The sequence below is a fragment of the Suricata suricatta genome, chromosome 15, assembly GCF_006229205.1.
Source record: "Suricata suricatta isolate VVHF042 chromosome 15, meerkat_22Aug2017_6uvM2_HiC, whole genome shotgun sequence".
Lineage (NCBI taxonomy): Eukaryota > Metazoa > Chordata > Mammalia > Carnivora > Herpestidae > Suricata > Suricata suricatta.
Genome location: NC_043714.1, coordinates 33,902,188 through 33,921,214, shown reverse-complemented (window position 1 = coordinate 33,921,214; position 19,027 = coordinate 33,902,188). Strand labels below are relative to the sequence as shown.

Sequence of the window (19,027 nt, the reverse complement as noted above, 5' to 3'; positions counted from 1 at the left end):
GTATCTTGAATGTATCATAGATAAGCTGCTATATAACGATTGCCACTTCAGATAGCTGTGAAATTAGGTGATTAACTAGTTGTTACTTAACCTTCTAATTTCTGTATAAGTCTAATTACATGAAACAGAAGTTGGTGTTTTGATTTTTTACTTTGCTTTTCTGTTTGGAGTGTCATTGTAACTACTGTATTGTAAATGACGGAAAATAATTGCATATGTTAAAAAAATAAATTGTGTTACATTAAAAAAAAGATAAACCTCAGAAAAAAACTACATGAAACAGAGGTAAGTAGTCTATCTGATAAAATGTTCAAAGTAATGGTCATGAAATGATCACTGGACATGGGAGAAAAATAGATAAACTCAGTATGAACTTCCACAAAGGATGGAAACCATGAAAAATAATCAGAACTGAATAATACAGTAACTGAAATAAAAAATACACTAGAGGAAAGTGACAGATTATAGGATACAGAAGAATGGATGAGCAATGAAGACAGGGTAGTAGAAATCTAAAGTGAAGAGAAAAATGGAAAAAGATTAAAAAATGAAAATATATTAAGGGACCTTTTGATGTTATCAAGCATACTACATTCATATTATAGAGGTCCTAGAATAAGAAGAGATAGAGAAAGGGGCAGAAAACTTATTTGAAGAAATAATATGAGACTGACACGCTGCCTACTGTGCTAAGGAGGCAGGAAGAAATAATAGCTGAAAAGTTTTCTAAAAGGAGGAAGGAAGCAGGCATCTAGGTCCAGGAAGCACAGAGAAGCTCCAAAAAGAACCTAAACAAGCAAGACACATAATTAAAATAGCAAAATTTAAAGACAAAATGAATCTTAAAAGCAACAAGAGAAAAGTAACTACTTACATACAAGTGAACACCCAAAAGCCTATGAGTTGACTTTTCAGCTTATCAGGCCATTAATGGAGTGGCATGATATATTTAAAATGCTGAAAGGAGGAAAAAATGCAACCAAGAATAATTTAGCAAGCAAGATTGTCACTCAGAATTGAAGGACACGGTTTGCCAGATAAATAAAAAGTCAAGGAGTTCATCACTAAACTGGGCTTAAAGAAATATTAACAGGGCTTCTTTAAGTGCAAAAGAAAAGACCATAAGAAAATAGTGAAAGAACAAAACTTCCTGGTAAAAAGCAATCATATAATAATGGTAATAAATCTCTTTTAAAGTTAGTATAAAAGGTAAAAGAAAAAATCAACTTTATCTATAATAATTAGTTAATGGATACAGAAAATGAAAAGAATAAAATATGATATCAAGTATATAAATGCAGATACAGTAAAAAATGTAGTGCTTTTAGACACATTTGAACTTAAATGACCATCAACTTAAAAAAGACTTCTATATACATATATTGTTACATGTGAACCTCATGGTAACAACAAAAAACCTAAAATAGATACATAAAAAGTAAAGGGAATGTAGCCCAAGGAATCTAAGCATAACATAATGTTATCAAATTACAATGGCAGGGAACAAAAGAAGAAAGGAACAGAGAACTCCAGAAACACTAGAAAATAATTTTAAAAAGTGGCAATACATAATACTGATTATGAATTACTTTAAATTTAAAAAGACCAAATACTCCAAGCAAAAAATGTAAAGTGATGGAATAATTTTTTTTAAAGACCCATCTTTATGCTACCTATAAGAGACTCACTTCAAACTTAAAGACACATACAAAGTGAAAAGATGGAAAACATATACCATGCAAATAGAAGTGAAAAAAGGCAGGGTAGCAATATTTAGGCAAAATACACTTTGAAACAAAGATGGCAGTGTGAGACCAAGAAAGGGACTATATAAGGGTAAATGGACCAATCCAATAAGAGAATATAACAATTATAAACATTCAACAAAGGAGCACCTAGAAACAAAGAAAACATTAACAGATATAAAGGAAAAACTTGACAGTAATGTAATAATAGTAGGGGAACTATAATGCCCCACTTATATCAATAGGTAGATCATCCAGAAAGAAAGTCAATAAGGAAATGGTGATTTTGAATGATACATTAGACGAGATGGACTCAACAGATACATACAAACATTTCATCCCAAAACAGCAGAACAACTTTCTTTTGAAGTGCATTTGAAGCATTTTCCAGAATAGATCCCAGGGGGACTGAAATAATTTTAAGTATCTTTTTAAATAAAAAAGGTATGAAACTAGTTATCAATTATAAGAAAATACTGTAAAAAATATATCAACACATAGAGGCTACTAAACAACCAATGGGTCAACAAAGAAATCGAAGAGGAAATATTTTGAGACAAATTAAAATGAAAACACAACATTTCAACATCTTTAAGACACAGAAAAACAGTTCTAAGAGAAATTTATGGTGAAACAGGCCCACCTCAAAAATCAAGAACAACCTCAAATAGTCTAACCTTACACCTACACAACTAAAAAAAGAACAAAATGCATTGTTATTAGAAGAGCATAATAAAGTCAGAAGAGGAAAAGAAAATGAAATAGAGGCAAAGAAAAAAAAACAATGAAAACGATCGATGAGGGACTTCTTGGCAGCTCAGTTGGTCACGCATCCAACTCTTAATTTCAGATCAAATTGTGATCTCATAGTTGTGAGATCAAGCCCCATGTCAGGGTCTGTGCTGACAGCAAAGAGCCTGCTAAGGATTCTTTCTCTGCCCTTCCCCTGCCAACACTCATATGTGCACTAGCTCTATCTCTCTCAAAATAAATAAATATCAGTGAAACTAAGCTTATTCTGTAAAAAGTTAAATAAATTAATAAGTCTTTAACCAGTCAAATCAGGCAAACAAAGATAAGACTCAAATGAAATAAGAAATGAAAGAGTAGTTACAACTGACCCCACAGAAATACAAAGGATAGTGAAACTATTACAAAAAATTCTATGCCAATAAATTGGACAACCTAAGAAATGGATAAATTCCTAGAAATAATCTTCTAGGACTAAATAAAGAAGAAATAGAAAATCTGAATAGACTGGTTACTAGTAATAGAATTGAGTCAGTAATAAAAAAAAAATTCTGACAAAAAAAGTCCAGGACCAGATGGCTTCACAGGAGAATTCTACCAAACATTTAAAGAATTTAGAGTTAATAAGATTCTTCTCAAACTGTTCCAAAAACTAGACAAGGAAGGATTTATTCAAAATTTGTTCTACAAAGCTTGCACTACTCTAATACCAAAACCAGATAAGACACTATGGAAAAAGAGAACTATACACCAATATCTCTGATCAACTTGGATGCAAAAATCATCAATGTTAGCAAACAATTTAATAATACATTAAGAGGATCATTTACTATATCCAAGTGGGATTTATTCCAGGATATAAGTATGGTTCAATATTCACAAATCAATCAATGTGATATACCACATTAATAAAATATAAAAATCATATTAGCATTACAATAGATGCAGAAAAGGTATTTGACAAAGGTCAATTTAATAAAGGATGCATATGGCAAACTCACAGCTAGCATCATACATAATCATGAAAGCTGAAAGCTTTTCCTCTATGATCAACAATAGTAAAAGGATGTCCACTACTGTCATGTTTATTCAATATAAAACTGGAAATCCTAGGCACAGCAATCAGACAACAAGAAGAAATAATAGTATCCAAACTGATAAGGAAGAAGAAAAACTGTCACTATTTGCAGATGGTATAATACAATACCGAGAAAACCCTAAAGGCCACCAAAGAACTATTGGACTAAAAGAATTAAGTACATTTTCAGGTTAAAAAATTAACACAGAAATATATTGTGTTTCTATATACTAGTAACCAATAATCAGAAAGAGAAATTAAGAAGATAATCTGATCTACAATTATGTCGAAAAGAATACCTAGGAATAATTTTAACCAAGGAGGTGAAATATCTGTACCTTGAAAACCATAAGAATTGATGAAAGAAATTAAAGATGAAACAAATAAATAGAAAGATATGCCAGGCTTATGGATTAGAAGGATATTGTTAAAATGTCCATACTACACCAATCTACAGATTCAGTGCAATCCCTATTAAAATACCAGTAACATTTTCACAGAACTAGAACAAATAATCCTAAAATTTGTATGGAACCATGAAAGATTCCATATATCCAGAGCAATCTTTTTTTTTCTTTTTCAAGTTAATTTATTTATTTTTGAGAGATAGAGATAGTACACTCCAGGGAGGGGCAGAGAGACAGGGAGAGAGAATCCCAAGGAGGCTCCATGCTATCAGTGCAGTGCCTAATGTGGGGCTCAAACTCACAAACTGTGAGGTCATGATCAGAGCTGAAACCAAGTCTTGGTTGCCTAACTGACTGAGCCAGCCAGGCACCCCTAGCCAGAGCAATCTTAAGAAAGGAGAACAAAATTAAAGTTATCACAATCCCAGATTTAAAACTACTAACAAAGCTATAACAATCAAAACAGAATGATAATGGATCAATGTAAGGCATAGAGAGCTTACTTATATGGTCACTGAATCAATGACAAAGAAGGCCAGGATACACAATGGGGACATATCATCTTTTCAATAAATGGTACTAGGAAAATTGGACAAAAACAAAACTCAATCATGTTCTCACACTCTATATAAACGTAAACTCAAAATAGATAAAAAACCCAAATGTAAAACATAAAACTCTTGAAATTTAAATAAAAAGGCAATAAACTCTTGGATAGTCTTTTGAAGATCTATGTCCTCAGGCAAGAGCAATAAAAGCAAACAACTGGAACTACATCAAAGTAAAAAGCTTTTTCACAGCAGAGGAAATCATCAACAAAGAGGTAACCTACTGAATGTGAGAAAATATGTGCAAATGATATACTCAAGAAGGGGTTAATATCCAATATATGTCATGAACTAATACAACTCAACACTGATCAATCCATTACCAACCAACCTGATTAAACAATGGGAAAAATGGGAAGAAGACATGAATAGACATTTCCCCAAAGAGTTGCATAGATGTCAAACAGACACATGAAAATATTCTTAATATCATTATCAGGAAAATGCAAATCAAAACTATTATGATATTACCTCACACCTGTCAGAATGGGTACTCTCGAAAAATAATAAATAAACTGTTGGAGAAGATATAGCAAAAAGGGATTCCTTGTTTATTGTTAGTGGGAACATAAATTGTTACAGAAACTATGGAAAATATAGTTTCTTTTAAAAAATTAATAGCAATATCATATGATCCATCAAGTCCATTTCTGGGTTATTTATTCAAGGAAAACTAAAATACTACTTTGAAAGATGGATGCATGCCTCTGTTCATTGCAGCAATATTTACAATAGCAAATAAATGGAAGCAATCTAGGTATCCATCAAACACAAATGGATAAAGAAGATATGTTACATATATGCAATGGAATATTAGCCATAACAAATGAAATTTTTACATTTGTGACAACATGGATGGACCTAGAGAATATTATGCTAAGTAAAGTAAGTCAGAGAAAGACATATACCAGATGATTTCACTTATATATTAAACCTAAAAAAAGCAAAACAAAAGAGTAAACAATACTACACAGAAACAGACTCACAAATACAGAAGAAGAAAAAAAAAACTGGTGATTGCTAGAAAAAAAAGGAATGAGGTGATGGGCAAAATACGTAAAGGGGATTATTATGTATGCACTTCCAATTATAAACTAAGTTGACATGGGATGTCAAATATAGCATAGGGAATACAATTAATTTTGTATAGTGACAGATGGTAACTACACTTATGAGCATTTTATTATGTATATAAATGTTGAATTGCTGTTGTGTATTTTCATTAAAATAATAAGAAGTAATAATTGTCTTACAGATTTTAAAGATATCAACAGATTGGTTTCTAAACCTTTTGCTTTCACATGGTAGGCCCTTAAGTTTTTTCTTCTAACTATATGAATGATCCTCTCGCCCATACTACAGTTTATTTTATTTTTGTTTTGATACTTAAAAGTTATGTTTAGGGCATTGGGAAGACTAATAGATTCCAGTGCTTTGAGTCCAACTTGCAGTAACTTTCTAATAACTATCACCACTATGTCACCTCTCTGTGCTTTGGCCTTACTTCCTATACCAAATTGCTTGTGTTACCTCTCAGTATGGCTTCCTAACTACTGGTTGCCAGGTGCAGAAAGAATTACCCAGTTTTAATTTTGCTTCAAATCCCCAACCACTATGAAAAAAAATACTTATAAAATGTGCCCAATTTTCTAACTTTTTAAAAAGTTTATTTACAGTAAAGTCTTGGTTTGTGAGCATAATTCTTTCCAGAAACAGGCTTGTAATACAAAGCACTTGTATATCAAAGCAAATTTCCCTTTAAAAAATAATGGAAACTTAGATGATTAATTCCACAACCCAAAATCATTCATATAAAATAATTATGATACCATAACATAATACAAAATAATAAAAATATAAAATATAAAGAATAATAATCAGCACTTACCTTTGATAACCTTCATGGCAGGTGTGCAGGAGACAAGAGAGAGGAGGGTTATTGTATAGTACGACTTTTACTATCACTAACGGATGATGACTACAATACAGTATCAATAAACTCTTGTCACAGACTGTCTTTAATGTAACTGGCAATAAGGCAGCAGAAGGAAGGGTCTATATCTGCAGGCAGCCTGATCTAGAATGAAGCAAAGCATCCCTAAGCTTACTCTTGTATGGAAAAGCCAAGGACTGTCCATAGGTACTTTGAAGTGACAAAAAATACACGAGTGCCAGTTGTGGGCATCTTCCAATGTTCTGAAAAATCACTGATTTCTGCCAAACATCATGGCCTGACACTGAGCATTCAGGCGTGGGAGGTGGTCATCCACAAACCTGCAAAGAGAGAGGAAGAGAGAACCACTGGGTCAGTTGTGATCATGTGATGTTTAGCGTCATGTACTATTCCCTGTACTTGTAGTTTTTGCAGTACTACTAGGTCATGTATTGCAAGACATCACTCGTTTATCAAGTCAAAATTTGTTATAAATAATTGCTTGTCTTGTGGAACACTCACAGAACAAGTTACTCATAATTCAAGGTTTTACTCTATTTATTTTGAGAGCGTGAGAGAGAGCGAGTGAGCGCGCGCGAGAGAATCTCAAGCAGGTTCTGTGGTATCGGCACAGAACCCCAAGCAGGGTTCAATCTCATAAACTGTGATCATGACCTGAGCTGAAATTGAGAGTCGGATGCTTAACGTACTGAGCCAACCAGGTGCCCCCAACTTTCTAATTTCTAATACACTGTTACCTACATTTGAAAGATGTTGAAAAGACTGTTATAGTTGATATTTTTCTCCAACCATTTTACATTTCTTATGCAGAAAAACAATTTCAGACAATTACACTAGCAAGCAACTCTAGCTTAGACTTTCCCGTGACTGTCATAAATGAAAAATATTCTAAGAAATGAATAGTTGTAAGGATTGAGTCTTCTGATGGGAGCTGTCTATTATCTGTCTGACATTTGTGGGAACTTGATTAACTACTTCAGTTCATCTGGGATAACTATGCAGAAAGAAAGCCTTGAGCTCTTTTTTTTCCCCCCACTTACTAAATGAATTTAAGTTACTCCCTGGTTGTGTCCTAATTACATATGGCATTTCCAAGTTTGTTGCAAATGACAACTATGACTCAAACGTGTCTTAAAAGTTGACATGAGTTTAAAAGTAGCATTTAATAATTTTTTCATGCCCTTGGAATTAGACGCAACTTTTATTTTCGTACTTTAAGTGTGAAGTAGGCTACTTTAGTGGATTATTTCTTTCTCTCTCTTCCCTCCATCCCTAAAGTATTTGCCCCACAATTCACAATTTAGAAAGAATATTAAAACAAGCTAAGTATATACCAATAGGGTGTGGATTCAATAAATTACTGTCTATGTATTTAATGGGGTATTATAGAGCAGATGAAGGTAATATATTGATATGAAATGCTCTCCAAGTATATTCAGTACAAAAAATATAGTATAAAAGATATTCTAGGTATAGATCTTACATATATACCTCTATGTTTTCCACCTATGCTGGTGTACCTGGACACATTCTTTTATTTTTTTTTAAATGTTTATTTATTTTTGAGAGAGAGAGAGACAACATAAACAGGGGAAGGTCAGAGAGAGAAGGAGGCACAGAATCCGGAGACAGGTTCCAGGCTCTGAGCTAGCTGTCAGCATAGAGCCTGACGTGGGGCTCAGACCCACGAACCATGAGATCATGACCTGAGCCAAAGCCGGATGCTTAACCAACTGAGCCACCCAGGCACCCCCCTAGACGCATTCTTTGTACTGTATTTTTATACCTAATATTCTTATATATATTCCTTTTACCTATTAGTTTATTAATATCATAATATTATATGGTTATAACTACAGTGACTTTCTGGAAAGATATATAAGAAACTTAGTTACCTTTTTGAAGAAGAACTGAGTGGCTTTGAAACACAGATTAGGACAGTGGAGTTTGAACAAGAAAACTAACAAACTTGAAGAGTTCACCATTTTAAACTGTTTATTCATTCAGAGTGTTGAGTGAGATATAGTCAGGAATGTTAAAAGTCCTCTCTCAAGCTCTCTTGTAGTGCCATAAATGTGGCAGGAGTACTTTTTATTTTTCTCTCTTCGTCTAACACTCACTGATAATAACCAAATAGAGAAGTAAATATCAACTTCAAATCATAATCAATAAACAATATCTACCAAATAAAATAATACATGTGTCAAAATCAAGATGTTTACATAGAACTGATACATACTTTCTTGGCCTCAGGCAGCATGCAGAATTTTCTAAACAGTCTTAAAAGACTCATCAAATGTGATGAGTCTTTTTTTTAATAATGTTTTTTATTTTTATTTTTTGAGAGACAAAGAGAGCGCAGGAAGGGGTGGGTCAGAGAGAGAGGGAGACACAGAATCTGAAGCAGGCTCCAGGCTCTAAGCTGTCAGCACAGAGCCTGATGAGGGGCTCAAACCCACCAACCATGAGATCATGACCTGAGCCAAAGCTGGATGCTCAACCGACTGAGCCACCCAGGCGCCCCAAATGTGATGAGTCTTGATCTAAATGATGTAACAAGCTATGCAAGAAGCCAGGCAGGAATAACCTTTCATGGCCTCAATTCAGTATAGCAAAAAATTAAAGAAAAGCTGAAGGAGGTAAAGGAAATGTATAATATGCGCTATCAGTGATGCCCAGAGACAGATGAGCAATTATAGATAACAAATCATCAAACATACACAGGTTATATAAAGGCCAACCTTGAGACACACAAATCTTTTATAGCCCTAGTGGGCAATAATCCTCTTCTCAATTCTTCTGCCAAGTATTGACTTTAGATGGATCTGCCCCCATTTAAAAAGAAATAATAACCTGAACAGAACCAGCATCATACCAACCCCAAAATATATTTGTAACTGAATATAAACATTAGCAGTGGAATTAACTTCCCCAAATATTCAGACAGTTAACTATACTCAAAGTAATTAATGATCACAAGTCAGTTTTGTGAGAAAAAATATTTTTTTTCAAAGGCAGAGTGATGGATATTAAAGGGAAATTGATAAGCAAAATAAGGAAATGGGATATACTCTGACAAAGAATATTACTAGGCAGAAAAATAGTCATTAATAAAACCAAAATAAGAGCAATATCATCAAAGGCATGCAGAGTCTTTAACAAGTTCTACAAAATGGGGTGTCTGGGTGGCTTAGTTGTTTGAGTGTTCGACTTCAACTCAGGTCATGATCTCATGGTTTATGGGTTTGAGCCCCTCATCAGGCTCTGTGCTGACAGCTTAGAGCCTGGAGCCTGATTCCAATTCTGTGTGTGTGTCTCTCTCTGCCCCTCCCCTGCTCATGATCTGTCTCTCTCCATCTCTCAGAAATAAATAAATGTTAAAAAAAAATAGTTCTACAAAACAGAATGAAATTTATGCAACAGATAAAAGGGATCAGAAAAATGATGGTAGATATGGAAGAAAAGGAGATTCAAGTAAGTACAGTGTACATTCCTAAAAAACAAATAGAACCAGGAGCAAATAGAAGTGAAAACTATAATTTATATACACATAGAAACACACATATACATATATAAATAACTGATACTACAGTTTAAAAATTGTATCTTAGTAAAAACTGATAAAAATAATCTACTACTAAACATATCTTGATAACAATTATTAAACTTAAAATATAGTTAATGAATCCTCTGGAAAAATGTCACTACTCAGTAAAAATCAGTCTAAGCTCAGACTTTTCAGTATCTAAAATTCAATGTCAAAAATAAAGTGAGCTGTTATACAAACATTTTTTAATACTATGACATGTGATCAAGAAAACTGTCATTCATACATAAAAAGCATATAATCTCAGGTACACAAGAACTCAGATAAAATACGAGGTGACCCTATTTCACAGTTTACCAAATTTCATTTATGCCTATAGTTCAATATTGGTATTAAGAGTTCTCTTTTCATTGTTAAACATGTCGATTTGGATAATAGATTTTATAGTCATATTAATAAACCCTATTTGAAAGAAAAAAAAAAACACTTTATGACAATTTAACAGTTTACAATATATTCACATAAAAACCCCAGAAATGGCAACATTGAACTATGTTTCAGCTATGACATGTAAAGAACTTTGAGGTCCTCACTTGAATCCTAAGAAAAATTCTAAAAGAAATTGAAAATAGTGAATTTTCTTGGACTCATCAGAGAATTGTGCTTACAAAGCAAATTACCACCCTGGGATCTGTACAGAGCAGTGAATACAGTGGAACATAGCAGCTTATCTGGAACAGAAGCTGCTGAAGCCTAAAATTGGTGGGCACACCCAAATCATAACATGGATGAAGACAGAATGTGTCTTAGCATAAGAGGGAGGAACTCTGGGTGCAGGGACGGTAATTTTCATGGGGCCCCCATATTTTTATGGGCTTTGCCCCCAAAAATGCCTCTCAATGTGGAAAGTCAAGAAAAATCCTGTTTTGGCAGGAGTGTAAGAATAGTGATTTTTAAAGAAATAATCCTGTCATCTTCTCTAAAATAAGGATTATTTGGGGGACAAGACCTTATAAATGCTTATCCAAAATAGGGAAATGGAATGATCCAAGTCCATTTCTCTCTAGCCTTCCTGTCTCACCTGAGGGAGGAATCAAAGCTAAGAAACTTTTGTGGAGGTCACATTCCAGGGACAGAGAACCACTGAAGATTGAAATTTAATCATGAGATTATAGATTTCATTTACCTGTCACAACATCAGCAGGGCTCCAGAATACAATAATGGATTACAGTTGAAAGAACTGGAAGGTGCAGATTCCATTTAAGATTTTTAGGAAAACTCAAAAACAATAAAGGAGGGAAAAAATGAGGACATTAGAGAAAATTAACATATAAAGCTGTAGCAAAACATTAAACACTGCCCTATTCCAAATCGGATTAACATGAAACTTCACACGAAGGGCCTATTTATCACATTTCTCATTACCTGATAAATCATGTCCAGCTTTCAACAAAAATACTACAATACATGCTAAAAGGCAAGAAAAAAAGTCTGAAGAGACAAAGCAAGCATTAGAGTAAGACACAGAATTTCATATAAATATAACTATAAAATTTTAAGGTCTCAAATGGTAAAAGGAAGCAACAAACAAGAACAGATAGGTAATATAAAGCAGAGAAATGGAAACTCTAGTAAAAAAATGTTAAATCTAAACCACTATAAGAAAGGTTAAATCTAAATAGATCAGAGGGGTGCCTGAGTGGCTCAGTCGTTTGAGAGTCCAACTCCTGATTTCCGCTCAGGTCATGATCCCACGGTCCTGTAATAGAACCCCACATTGGGGTCCACTCTGAGCACAGAGCCTGCTTAAGGATTCTTTTTCTCTCCCTCTGCCTCTCTCCCCCACTTGCACGTTCTCTAAAATAAGAGAAAATAAAATATAATAAAATAAAAACTATCAGAAATAAAGAATAGGTTTGATTGGCTTATCAATGATGAATTGGACACAACTGAGGAAAAATAAAATGAAAGACTTTGAGGATAGGCCAATAGAAACTTATCAAATTGAAATGCAATGAGAAAAAATAATGTAAGAATAGAATTACAAAGAACTGTGGTGTCATTTGAAAAGGTGTAATATGCATAACTGGAATAACAAAATGAAAATAACTGAGAAGGGAATAGAAAAGATATTTAAAGAAATGATGGCTGATTTTTTTTTCAAAATTAATGACAGATATCAAACCACAAATTTACAGAGCTCAGAGAACACAAAACAAAAGACATATCAAAAAATCTATACATAGGCACATCATACACTGCAGAAACCCTAGAACAAGGAGGAAATCTTGAAAGAAGCTAGAGGGAAAAATAAAGAGAAGGAAAATGTTAAGAATTATAGTGGATTTTTCATCAAAATTTATGAAAGGAAAAAAATGAAATTGTTAAAATAGTGAATGAAAACCAGCCTAAAGTATCCAAGGATATAAAAGGAAGCATGTGGAAATAAACTGCTATATTCATATTACTCTAAAAATGTCTTCTGTTTTGAATATTTTATATCTTCTTAAAGCAAAACCATATTTTCATTCCATAAAATCATAGTTTCATTAATATATGATTTCAAAATATTTAAATTCTGATCACCTAGGTGTTCTTCATTATTGAATCAGCATATTCCATAAGTCTGTAAGACAGCTAAATACATTCAAGTTCAAAGGCTATCAGTAAGAATTTTCCTTTATTGAGGGGGAAGATCAGACTTTTGATCTATTCAGGCTTTCAAGTGATTGGACGAAGTTCACTTACATTATGAAGGGCAATCTGCTTTATCCAGTCTACCAATTTAACTGTTAATCTTAACCAAAAACACCCTCACAGATACCCAGTATAATGTAAGATCAAATATCCCAATTAAGATAGTTTATGTGTGGATTTTATATTCATTTTATCTATATTACAAGCCAATATGTGGTATATACCACAAAAGGAAAGAGTTTGACTTTTGCTGGAGAAATTTGATAGCCATTTGTAAGCTTTAGATCAATAAATAATATTGGCTTAAAAACTTTAGCCCTTCTGTTATCCCAGATATCATCATCACATTTTTTATACTCCAAATTGCCAGAGCCCAGCTCCAGCAGGTCCAGGGCTCCCTGAAGGATCGACAGTGTTGGCATGAAAGAGATGAGAGAGCCTCCAGTTTTTCTGATCCCCAGGCAGGCATCTCTGCACTGACTGGAGAGTCAGCTTTATTTATGGTAAAAAATGTATGGGGTCAGTACAGAAGTCGCCTTTGCCTTAGACAATGCTTTCTGATGACATATTTCTTTGGTATGTAAAAATTTCCCATAACATAGATTGGTAGAAAACTCATGCATAATCCTCTTCAATAGTGCCTGATGTAGGTGACTTAGATGCTTATCACATGGGGAAGGAAGAAATCTTTAGCATTCAAATATAAGGCAATGCTTTTAGCATAGCAAAGGCAAAAGTTAGTTCTTTGTGAGCAGGGTTCAATAGCCTGTTTGCTTAAGCGGAAGTATAAGAAAAACAGGATTCTCAGGAAATGCAAATGTTTGCTCCCATAAACACAAAAGTTCCTACAATAAGTTTTTACAAGGTGCAATCAGCATATTTTAGGAAAAGGGGACAAAGCACTGCAGATACCAATCAGCAAGGTGCCTTGGGGGGCGGTGCTCAAGCAAAAATAATTGAGTGGGGGTGGATATCAGTCACCATCTGATGGCAAGAGGCTTTGCAAACTTACCTTACCTCACAAAGAGTTTTCTCAACTTAGTGAGTTTAGAAAATGGCTTCCAACACCAAATGACAGCAGTGGTAATAATATGAAATAAAGCATTTTGGAATATATGTTAAAAAATTCATATACCTTCTTATATCTGTACTTATTACAGGATACAGCAGAATAAAGAATCAAATCATAGATAACCAGAAGAATCCTGTTCTTTATTTTTCATGGTATCAAAAAACAGTAATGAATGCTAGAATATAGATAATCCTGTCCACCAAGATAAAATTCACTGAGTGCCAATAAATTGTCATTCTGTTTAATCTTTACAATTTTGTTGGGGTAGTTATCCCTAGTTCTATTTTAGTGATGAGAAAACTGAGGCTCAGAGAAGGATCATACAATAGCCACCATGAGCAACATATGGAATCAGAATTTAATATAGGTCTGATTGTCTGTGAAAACTCTTATTCTCAGTTTACATTATTCCTTTGCTCATAAGAAGTGTTATATTAGTTTTAAAAAAGGATTACTCAGTTCATCTGACTTTGGCATCAAATAATATTTTACAGAATATTTAAAATCTCATGACATCACTGTTCGCAGTGTTGGATTTATAGGTAATGCCATCATAAATCTAGCTAGATGGACACTGAATCACTCAAGCTTTCAACAATTTTCACCAAAAATCCCAGGTTTCTTAATGTATAATATATAAAATATTATCATATCTTCTTTTAGAATAGTTTAGAAGGATAAAGCTGATTCATTTCTAGTTTTTTGAAGACTTTATTGCTTAATACCACTAACGAGTGTACTAATGGGATGTACATTGATGCTACTTTGGGAGGAAAATTAAATACTAAATCAGTCATAGTTCAGATTATCAAAGAATTACACTGTGTACTACTAGGTATTTTATCTCAGTGGAATTTGGCATCACAGGACATTCTCAAAAGGGAGTCATCTCGTGGCCATCCCTGCCAAGGCTTACAACGAGACTCTAGTACCAGATGTCATCTAGGTGCCCCTGCATGTCTAAGTGTAGACTATGATCTCATTTCATGCACTATTCTAATATCTTTGTTTTCTTGTTGTTCAGCAGTGAGGCCTGTGGAGAGCTGGAAAGAAATATTTCCTGGAGTTCACCATCTGTGAGCCAAGCTTTTCTTTTTTCCTTGTGATGCAACTTAATGCCTACACTACCCAACTGCAACTTGTGCTTTACATCGAGTATTTTGTTTCATCTTTAATTTGTAATCAGTGTACAGGTGCAAGTGAATATCAATTTAATTTACAAGATGTGCAGAAGGAAGTCAAAATAATACAAAATTAATGCTAAAAAGTTTCAGTTCCTGAAGTAAAATGATTATCATACAGTTTTTCTTTGGGGGTCAAAGTGTCTAACAACAAAAGACAAGATGCATGGTGGAAGTTAACATGGGTATGTAGTAACATAGCAGGAATATTGTTTGAGTTATTATTTCAAATTCACATAGAATACAGGGCAAGATATTTAAAGTGTGCATAAGAAGACAAAAAAAAAACCACACACACACACACAAAACAGAAGGGGCCAAAGCGAGAGTTGCTTTTATTGCGTGAAACTATCTGGAGAACTTCATTTCAGGTGCTGCATGTCACATGGCTGCACGTACAAGGCCAAAAATGACTTTATGTCAAAAGCTGTTTATTAAGTGTGGGAGCATATAGCCAGCACTGGGAATCACTGTTGCCTTTGTGGCATGGCATCTTGTGCATTTACCTTTTTACATTTATCTATGTTGTATCATTTTCAAAAAATGCCCCATGTTGGAAAATCCTTGTCTGATTCCATAACAGTAAAGAAAATAACATGTAAAAATTTTGCTCATAGAGAAATAGAGAATTTGACAGTATTCAATGTGATTATTTTTATATCATGGGTACAACTGATATTTGGCTTTATCAATATCTACAATGTAAGCTACTAAGCACATTTTATCATCTATTTACATAAATGCATAGAGGAGGTAATTATTGAGTCAAAGCAATATGAAGCTATACTAATTTTAATGTTGAGGACTGACTTATATGAGAACAAGTATTTGTAATAAAAATTCTCAAATAATCAAATATATTTAGCAACTATTTTTTATTTGGTGGATTTTTAATCCACTGAATTTTTGTTTTAAATAAGCAGTTCAGGGTAGCTTAGTTGGTTAAGGATCCAACTCTTGATTTTGGCTCAGGTTAGGATCTGAGTTCATGAGACCAAGTCTGATGTTGGGTTCTGTGCTCGCAGCACAGAACTTGCTTCAGATCCTCTCTCCCTCCCACTCTGCCTCTCTCTCAAAATAAACAAACATTAAAATAACAAAAAATTAATAAGCAGTTCTGGATTTATTTAAAAAACAAACAAACTTGAATTGCCTAATTTAGCCTGCTAGGATTTCCCTGTGCAATTAGACTGCATGGAACATAGAATATCCTCCATAAATAATTGGTGAATTAGTGATGATGTATAAGTAAATGAGTAAATGAACCTACAAATAAGGAAAGAAAGAGTAAAAGCTGTCAAAATTCCCTATGTTAGGACTATGAGGGCAAATATTTTTAAAAAGGGAGGAAGTTCTAAGACCCATTATCATGTTTTATGTGGATAGTGGATGTCTACTAATGTTTATGTACATGTCACACACACACACACACACACACACACACACACACACACACAATGAGATGAGAAAACCATGACTAAATTAATTATATGCAAGGGCCAAAACTAGTTTTCATTTTAGATTTCATCATAAAATTTTATTTCCCCTCTAAATTATGTTCCCAAAAATACACCAATATAAAGCACCTGCAAGTACTGAATATCACTGGGCAGCATGAGCTCATTCAAAAAAGCAAGTGCACACAAAAAAAGGTATTCTTGGGGTCCAAAATGGAAGAGAAGATGGCATGACAAAGCTTAGGCTACAGATAAACCTGAGCCTTCAAAGATCTAGGAATATATCTTTGAGTCTCACTTGAATTTTATTAACAGTATGGTAAAGTGGAACCCCACGCTAGGAAATGGACCTGGCTTGAGACTTGTCCAAAGATCTTGATGGAGTAAATGAACACAGAAAGGTACTCACTCACTCTTGATCCAGATATCTCAAATATCCTTGAAAAAGGATCTCTTAATCATAAGTTCACAGCTCAAAGTTTAAAAATAAACAGGAATCGGGCATCATATCAAGACAGAAAGAGAAACAAACACTAGAATTAAATTTACCATTAGTTATATTATGTAGGAACATAAAATCGCTATGTTTACAATAGTTAAAGATAAAAGAGGTTACTAGGATTCCTACAAGGAAATTATACTACAAAAACAAGAAAACAAGTGGATTTGAAAGAGAACCAAAGACACATTCTCTAAGTATAAACACCGAAATTAAGATCTCAATGTCAAATAATGTATAGATAAATAATTAGAAAACTGAAGAAAAATCTCAAGATATGACTCAGGACATAGCAAAGTTCTCACACAGAGAGTTGTGACAATGACGCTTTCCTTTCCAGGAAGCAACTTGATTTGTGCCCGCACCTTTCAGTTGGGTTCATACCCAAAGAACTGAGCCCTGAACACTACATGTAGTTTTTTACATTTTTCCTACTTCTTTGTCTCCATATATGGTAACATGCAAACATCTGATTAAGTGGTCTCATGTTACAATTGTGGTCCTGAGGGATGTGGTCACATATGCATATAACCAACCAGGTTGCCTTGAGGGTTTTTTTTTTTTTCCTTTTCTTTCCTTAGGGAGGGGACCCTACCACAAGGATGCATCATCAAGAGAGATTTTCCTACATAGAAATAGAAAATATGTCAGAAAAATTAAGACAGATGGGATGGTAATATATCTCATAGCATATTTTTAAATCAGTTTTCAGAAGCCTAGAGAAAATAAAGTACATAGACTTTTAAAAACTGGCTGAGAAATTTCCATATTTAAGGAAATACCTAAGCCCTTAGATTCAGGAATCACTGTAAATCCCAGGAAGAGTATATTAAAAAGAAAAGGAAACCAAATGTAGGCTTATTAATTGGTACCAAATTCCCCAAATATTGGTGACTTAAACAGGCCTACAATCTTATTTTACAAAGTTGTCTATCTTACTTGACATCCCCAAGGTGATGCCCTCATTCATATGATTGAAGGTGACTCAGCTGCCTACATTCTAGCCACTTATAAAGAAGGAAAGAAAAACAGTAATATACCTTCCTTTATTTTATAGGGCATGATCTATAAGTTGTATACATTGTAGGGTTCTTTGCCTCTCTTTAACAAATTTTAGTTTATCTAACCACAGCCAAACCTAGGCAAATGGAATTTGGAAATAGTAGTGTTTTGCTGAGAAGCCATGCACCCAGAAAAACAACAACAACAACAACAACAATGAAACCAGTTACTTAAAAATTGTATGGTTCAATGCAGTAGCTGCTATAAACATTTAATTAAAATTAAAAATTTAGTTCTTCATTTCCACTAGCCACACTCCAAGTGTTCAGTAACCACATGTGGTTAGTATTGGATATTTTCATAACTAGGGGCATTGGGGGGCTCACTGGTTAAGTGTCTGACTCTCAATTTTGGCTCAGGTCATGATCTCATGTGGTAAGACTAAGCCCCACATCTGGCTCCATGCTGAACATGGAGCCAGCTTGGGATTCTCTCTTTCTCCCTCTTTGTTTCCCCTCCCCTACTCCTGCACTCTTTCATTCATAAATAAATAAATAAATAAATAAATAAATAAATAAATAAAACATTTAAAAATGTTTTCATAGCTCAGTGCACGGTGCACACCTCCTGCCGCTCTAGAAGGACAGAACACAGGTTGTAAGAATCTTAGTATCCAGTCTCTTTAGTTTCTCCTTTTGTTACACAAATACATGTATTTCTATCTTGAAAAATACTTTCACTTCAAGACACAATCTCCAGTCCAATGTTTTTGAATACAGTCACCTCTAACAAACTCAGCCATGACTACTTATTCTGGAGGTTTCCTTAATAAAAGATAATCTACCTATGACTCCCCCCTCATACACAGTGGTAGAGCAGGAATAGGAAAACTATATTAAAGGCACCCATTTAAGCAAGGGAGAAAGGGAAGCACACAGTAATCATTGGCCTGAAATAACTATCAAATTCCCCTGAGTAGGAGTTAAATACTCTATCTGGAATCAGTTTTGCTGTCCTTATTCAGCAGTC

General features: G+C 34.0%; 1 long non-coding RNA gene across 5 annotated transcripts in view; it reads left to right on the top strand.

Annotated features, from left to right (window-relative positions):
* The window catches only part of LOC115279280, an 83,456-nt gene that overhangs the window by 50,882 nt on the left and 13,547 nt on the right, over positions 1-19,027 (top strand). For 4 of the 5 annotated variants that reach the window (XR_003903330.1, XR_003903332.1, XR_003903333.1 and 1 more), the window contains exon 3: positions 14,884-15,225. This is a non-coding gene — a long non-coding RNA (uncharacterized LOC115279280). The remainder of the gene's footprint in view (positions 1-14,883; positions 15,226-19,027) is intronic. The other variant, XR_003903334.1, reaches the window with a different exon arrangement.